General features: G+C 37.6%; 1 long non-coding RNA gene across 1 annotated transcript; it reads left to right on the top strand.

Annotated features, from left to right (window-relative positions):
* Positions 1-336: 336 nt before the first annotated feature.
* On the top strand, positions 337-756 carry LOC107802540 (uncharacterized). The gene is made up of 3 exons (XR_001651845.2): positions 337-475; positions 566-631; positions 739-756. It is a non-coding gene; the product is annotated as an uncharacterized LOC107802540 (long non-coding RNA).
* Positions 757-7,403: the final 6,647 nt, after the last annotated feature.

Here is a 7,403-nt window from a genome sequence, read left to right as displayed (position 1 = left end):
AAATATTCAACCAAATCTTGTCCTTAATCTCCATCTAGTTCTACTTCATCAAACAACACATCTAATACATCTAGTGGGAGTGTTATAAATGCATCAAAAATAAGGACTAATCTTAGCTTGAAGAAACGAAAGGAAGACAATGGAAGTGGGGGTGCTAAATCGGAGTTGGATAAATACATTAGTGAAGAACAAGAGCCTTTTAGTGAAGAATTTGATATCTTGAGTTGGTGGAAAACACATGCTCCTAGATTTCCTATTCTTTCGGAGTTGGCTCGTGATGTGTTGGCCATTCCAATTTCTAGTGTGGCGTTGGAATGCGTATTTAGCATTGGTGGCCGTATTCTTGATTCATTTAGGAGTTCATTGACTCCTAAATGTGTGCAAGCTCTTATTTGTGTTCAAGATTGGCTTAGAGAAGAGAAGAATCCTATTAGTGTTGAAGAAGACTTGAAGTATCTTGAGGAACTCGAGCTTGGTAAGCTTTAATATTTTGTGCGTATTTTAGTTCAAAATAATATATCATGCTTTTTCATTTGTATGACATATTTGGTCGTATTATCTTTAGATATGGAAAATAATGGAAGCACTACTAGCATTGTTTGATGTATAGTTGCAACTTGCATCTTGAGTGGTAAGTTTAATACTCTATTTGTTTGGTGATATACTTAATACTTTTGCAATTTTGTTTTATTATCATCAAAATATAATATTCTAACTTATGATTTATATTTTTTTTAGGTTCAAGTGCAATCATGTCTCCTAAAGTACGCTCCGATATTTGGGAACACTTTGAGGTGAAAGAAGATAATGGACAAGTTCGCAAAGTAGAGTGCAAGCATTGTGGTCAAGTCTATAATGTTAATCCAAAGAGGAATGGAACAATTGGTTTAAGGAAGCATATTAAGCGTTGTCTTGCGCGTCTTCCTGGAATTCGTATTTAAGAATTAAGACTATTTGTTGAGGGATGCCCTCTCTGTTTTTGTTGCACTATGTTTAAGTGTTAAGACTATTAAGACTGTTGTAGTTGGCCAGTTGCACTGTGTTTAAGTGTTAAGACTGTTTTTGTTGCACTGTGTTTAAGTGTTAAGTGTTAAGTTGCGTAATGTGTAGTTGTGTACAGATTCAATTGTGTACTGCGTTAAGTGTTAAGTTGTGTAATGTGCAGTTGGCCAGTTGATTGCACTGTGTTTAAGTTGTTTAATATAGTTGTGTAATGTGTAGTTGTGTACAGATTCAATTTGATTCTTTCAGCTTTCGCTTTTCAATTTGATTCAATTTTGATATACTGGCGTGTAGATTGTAAAGAATTGTTCAGCTTTTGCTTTTCACTTATTCAGTTTTGTATGTGCATTGTACTTATATATAAGAACAGATTCTTTCACAGTGAAAGTTTCAATTGTGCATGTGCACTGTTAGCAATTTAGCATTGATTATTCATTGATTATTAAACCGAAACTGTACCGAACCAAAATAAGAAATACCGAACCGTACCGAAATATTTTGGTATGGTATTTGGTATACATAATTGATAAACCGAATACCAAAATACCAAACCGAAATTCTTAAATACCGAACCGAAATACCGAATGCCCACCCCTAGCTGGTATGCCAGGTTTGTTGCTGCCCCCACTATTGGTTTAGTGGGTGATGAGAACGTTCCCTTCCCTGAGAAGTGGAATTTTGCACGTGGGTCTTCTAATTTTCTCGTACCTTTTTCTTCAAATTTGTTGATTTTTCTAATTTTACTTTTCTTTTCTAGCAACCATGGGAGTTATGGAAGATGTTCCCAATTTCCGTGATTGGATAGGAAAGTTGTTGAGTATTGCACCAATGGATGGTAGATCTTGGAAGATTCTTTCCCAACATTTTGGTTGGAAAGTAAAAACTCATGGTAAGAGCTTTTATTTTATTTTACATATTATTTTTTCCAGAACTTATCTCAATCCTACTTTCTATCAGGATTTGCTTTTCAAGGAGTTACTGCTGAGGTGGTTGCGGCTTCTCGTATCTCTTTGGAAAGGGCTCAAGATATAATTCTGGGCTCTTCATCGAAAATAAAAGCCGTTGATGACCAAGATTGGGAAGAAGAGGAAGACGGGGGTTCCTTGGTAACAAGGCCACAGGCTCGTAGACGCATTATTTCCGACGATGAAGCAGAAGTGCCCCCTCTCCCCGCCGTTCTATTCCTATTACCGAATCTGTTGAAGCCTTGGTAGTGATCCCTGATAATGTTGATGATGCTCCCGCTGCTGCTCATGATTCTGTTGAGCAGCTTTTTGAACGCGGATTTGGCAATGAAAGTTTAGGTCTCGTTTCTGATGAAGCTCCCTTGGCTTCTTTTTATCCTCTCGTACCTGTGACTCCTACTTTGCCGATTACGGCTGCTTCCGTTCCTCCCCAGGCTGTTTTTACTACTTCTACTATTCCTCCTTCGTCAATTCCTCCCCCACCTGCTCACCGTGCTGAGGTTGGCTCCTCAAGTAGGAGTGGTGCTATGAGGCAAGTGATTATTGAAGTCCCCACTGAGGGCAACCTTTTAAGGAAATCGGGTCAAGCAGATGTATGGCTAAAGCCTTTAATTGGTCCTATTGAGAGGGCCAAGCTAGAGAGTCATAGTTCTTTGACTTTGATGAATGACATTGTGCATGCTTCTTTAAAGGTATTCCTTTTTTCTAACTTTTACTCTGTCATTTTTCTATCTTTGGGATTCTCATTTCCTTCCCTTTCCCCCTTTTTAGGCCAATCTCATCGGCACAGAGATGATGAAAAGGGTTACCCTCTCAGAGTAGTTAGTGCGTGATTACCAATTGGAGGCATATAATTGGAAGGAACAATATGAAAGTCTTCAGATCGACGTGGAGTACTTAGAAGAAAGTAAAAGTACCTTGGAGCAGCAGGTGCGGGCTTTGACTTCGGAATTGGAAGTTGAAAAGGCTTATTCTAGTCAAGCAGACAAGGAAAAGACTCATCTTGAAACTTCTTTTTCCGAGCAGCTTTCCAAGGAAAGTGAAGATATTAGAGAGTTGAAGGCTCTCTTAGACCCAAAAGAAGCCTATGCTAGTGAACTCGTGCAAAATTTGACTCAAGCCCAAGAAGATCTTCGGGTTTCTTCTGATAGGGTTTGTTCCTTAGAAAATTCCCACGCCTCTCTTCAAGCTTCTTATGAATTTGCCTTGGAAGAAAATGAAAAGCTAAAGAACGAAATCGCTGACTGGGAAAGAGATTATGAGATCCTTGAAGATAAGTCTGCCATTGAAGTGAGTTGGGCGTTTTTGAATTCTCGCCGTGATACCCTTGTTGAAGCTAGCTAAGAGAATTTTACTTGGAATCTGAGTTAGCTAAGATCAATGAAACTATTGAGAAGACTCAGCTGAACCAAGATTTTCCTTCTCCCGTGGTCGAAGCTTCCGCAATGTCGAAGATGATACTGGTATCCCCACTCCTTCAATCCAAGTTGAACCCACTGCTATTGATGTACCTACTTCAGTTCCTCCATCCTCTCAGTGACAAGTTTAAGTTCTTTGAATTCCTTTGTATCTCTTTTTTTCTTTTTGAAAAATTGTGATTAAAACCCTTGGTCTCATTTGAGGGTTTGTTTTGGAAACTTAAGTCCCCAGACCTTTTATGGGGCAATATTATAAACAATTTTCAGTTTATGACTAAGCTCATACTTAGTCTAAGCTTTTTAATATTAAGAAGTTTTTCGTTACTATTTGTACTTCTGTTTTGTTTATTCTTGCCTTTATTTATAAGGACTTACTGAATAACTTGCATTTTTACTCTTCAAAAAATGCTTCTGTTAACTTCATGAATACTTAAATTAATCATGAATTTTATAAAAGAGGACCCTTTTATATTCGACACTTAATGAAGAAGATGTCTCAACTTCATAACGGTGTTAATATACGATAAAAGAAATAGGAATACACATGTTTCTTGAAATAACTTTGACAAGTTTTTATTTGAACTTTGTCTAGTTATGAATAACACTTTACATGTATTTGAATTACATCTATAACTTTCTCGTAACTGTTTTTCTTATAACAGATTTAAAAAAGAAAAATAAATACAAGGTTTTTATTTATAACCCGTTTCAGTACATTGCCTTTACCCTAGCTATGGTAAGGTCTTTCTTTAGGCTTAGCTCGTGACTTTGCTTTGTACTTGACTCATTCATTGAATGAACTTTTCAGGCTTGACCTTTGATTATTCCCCAATCTTCTTTGCCTTCTTTATACACATGCATGTGTATATTATATAGTCCCCCAAGTGTTTGATCGTTGAAGTATGAAGCCTCGAGCACTTGATTGTTCCTCTCATTTGGTCTTTTCCCTGAAAAAGAAAAACATACGGGACTCGGAGGTGCGATTATAGATGAAGACTGCTTAGCCGTTTGAATTTCTATCAAAATAATTGTAACCCTAGACTGGAAAGTTTAATTTATTCCACGTGCCTTGGAAGTCGTGACTCATCATTTAGTACGAGCTAGCTTTTTGCTTATCATCTAAAATCGTTAGTAAAATTTAACAATTCAAAAATTAAATTTGAAAATACAGATACCTAACCGTGGGTATTTCTTAGAAATAGTATCTCTTCAAGTGAACATCATTCCAATGTGAAGGTAGTATCTTGCCATCCATTGTTTCCAGCTCGTATGCTCCTTTACCTGCAATATCATGAATCTTATAGGGTCCTTCCCATGTTGGACTTAATTTCCCTGCATTAGCTGCCTTCATAGATTGAAAAACCTTTTTGAGCACGAAGTCCCCAATTTTGAACAATCTAGACGTGCTTTTCGGTTGTAGTATCGTTCTATGACCTGCTTTTGTGTTGCCATTCTTATCAGTGCAGCTTTCCCTTTTCCTTCAAGTAGATCAAGATTTATGCGCATTTCTTCGTTATTAGACTCTTCTAATGCTTGTGTAAATCTTGTACTTGGCTCTCCTATCTCAACTGGAACTAAAGCTTCAGTTCCATAAACCAATAAAAATGGTGTTTCTCCTGTACTTGTTTTTGTTGTTGTGCGGTATGCCCATAAAATACCAGATAACACTTCTAGCCAATTACCTTTGGACTCCTCTAAGCGTTTCTTTAAATTGTTGATAATGATTTTGTTTGTTGACTCAGCTTGCCCATTACCCACCGAATTATAAGGTGTGGATGTAATTCTTTTGATCTACCAACTTTGAAAAAACTCTGTGATTTGCGTGCCTATAAATTGAGGGCCATTATCACACACAATTTCCTTTAGCACACCGAATTGACATATGATATTTCGCCAAATGAAATCTCTAACTTCTTTTTCTCGCACCTGTTTGAATGCTCATGCTTCCACCCATTTAGTAAAATAGTCAGTAAGTACAAGCAAGAATTTTACCTGTCCTTTTACTTGTAGTAGTAGACCCACGATATCCATTTCCCATTTCATAAATGGCCACGGTGCAATGACCGAATGTAATAACTCCGCAGGTCTATGCATGTTATTACCGTATCTTTGGCACTTATCACATTTAGCCACAAAATTTTCCGCTTCTTCTTCCATTTTAGGCCAGTAATAACCTGCCCTAATCATGGTTCTTACTAGTGATCTTCCTCCGGCATGATTTCCACAATGCCCCTCGTATATCTCTCTCATTACATATTCCGTCTGTGAAGGCCCGAGGCACCTTGCTAAGGGTCCACCGAACATTTTTCGATAAAGAGTGCCTTGCTTTAAACAATATCGAGCAGCCTTTTTCCGAAGCGCGTGAGCTTTTTTCTTGTCTTCAGGGATGGTTCCATACTGCAGAAAAGCAACAATCTCGTTAATCCAATCCCAGGTTAAGTTATTAAAATTTACCTCATTTTTGTCTGGATCGAGCACTGAATGAAACAAATGAATTACGGAAGCATTTTCATTGCTTGCCACATATGCTGCAGATGCGAGATTGGCTAGGGCGTCCGCCTCGACATTTTCATCTCTTGATAGTTGCATAACTTTCCAGGTTTAGAATTTCCTGATTAGATCCCGTACCTTCTCTAAGTACTGCTGCATTCGTGCTTCCCTAGCCGTATAAGTCCCCAGCATTTGATTAACTACGAGCTGCGAATCGCTTTTGATCACAATTTGATTAATGCCGAGTTCTCGTGCTAGTTCTAAACCTACAATCACAGCTTCATACTCTGCCTCATTGTTAGTTATAGAATGACATTTAATGGCTTGTCGAATGGTTTCACCCATAGGTGGTACCAAAACAATTCCCAAGCCTGCACCCTTCACATTAGAGGAACCATCAGCGAATAAGGTCCAAATTCCCGGATTAGAGCCATTGAACACTTGCAATTCTTTTTCTGCTTCCAATTGCATTCCTTGGCTAAAATCAGCCACAAAATCTGCTAACACTTGAGATTTTATCGCGGTTCTAGGCTGGTATGCGATGTCATATTCGCTTAATTCTATAGCCCACTTGGCTAACCTACCTGACAACTCATGCTTGTGTAATATATTGCATAATGGATAAGCAGTTACTACAGCAATATGATGACATTGAAAATCAGGCCTTAATTTTCTAGATGTCATGATTAATACAAGTGCAAGCTTTTCTAATTGAGGATACCACGTCTCCGTATCTAATAAAGATTTGCTGACATAATAGATCGGATATTGTTTACCTTTGTTCTCTCGGACTAAAACATCACTTACCGCTACTTCTGAGACGGCAGGATAGATGAGCAGTCTTTCCCCAACCTTTGATTTTGTGAGCAGTGGCGGATTTGATAAGTATGTCTTCAAATTTTTGAGTGTCTGTTGACATTCCTCATTCCATTCGAAATGATCTTGCTTTTAAAGCTTTTAAGAGCTGAAAAGAATTTAAAGTACTTTTTCTGATGATTTAGAAATGAATCTTCCCAAGGCTGCAATTCTTCCTGTCAACCTCTGCACTTCTTTCTTACTTGTAAGTATGTCAGAGATTTCTTCAATGGCCTTAATCTTTGTGAGATTCACTTCAATACCACGGTTAGAGACAAGAAAACCTAAAAACTTACCTGATGCAACACCGAATGCATACTTCTCAGGATTTAATTTCATATTAAAATTTTGCAAAATCTGAAATACATAAGATAAGTGTGATATATGGTTCCCTGAATGTTGGCTTTTGACGAGCATGTCGTCTATATAGACTTCCATAGTTTTCCCCAAATGTTCTTGAAACATTTTAGTCACTAGTCTTTGATATGTTGCGCTAGTAGTTTTGAGACCAAAAGGCATTAATTTATAACAGTAAGTCCCCCTATCAGTTATGAAGGAAGTTTTTTCTTCATCTATCGGATCCATTTTGATCTGATTGTATCCTGAATACGCATCTAAAAAACTTAATAATTCATGTCCTGCAGTAGCATCAATTAGTTGATCTATATGTGGT

The sequence above is a fragment of the Nicotiana tabacum genome, chromosome 3 (assembly GCF_000715075.1).
Source record: "Nicotiana tabacum cultivar K326 chromosome 3, ASM71507v2, whole genome shotgun sequence".
In the NCBI taxonomy this organism is placed as follows: domain Eukaryota; kingdom Viridiplantae; phylum Streptophyta; class Magnoliopsida; order Solanales; family Solanaceae; genus Nicotiana; species Nicotiana tabacum.
The sequence above is the reverse complement of the archived record's forward strand: the minus strand, read 5'-3'. Positions and strand labels throughout refer to the sequence as shown.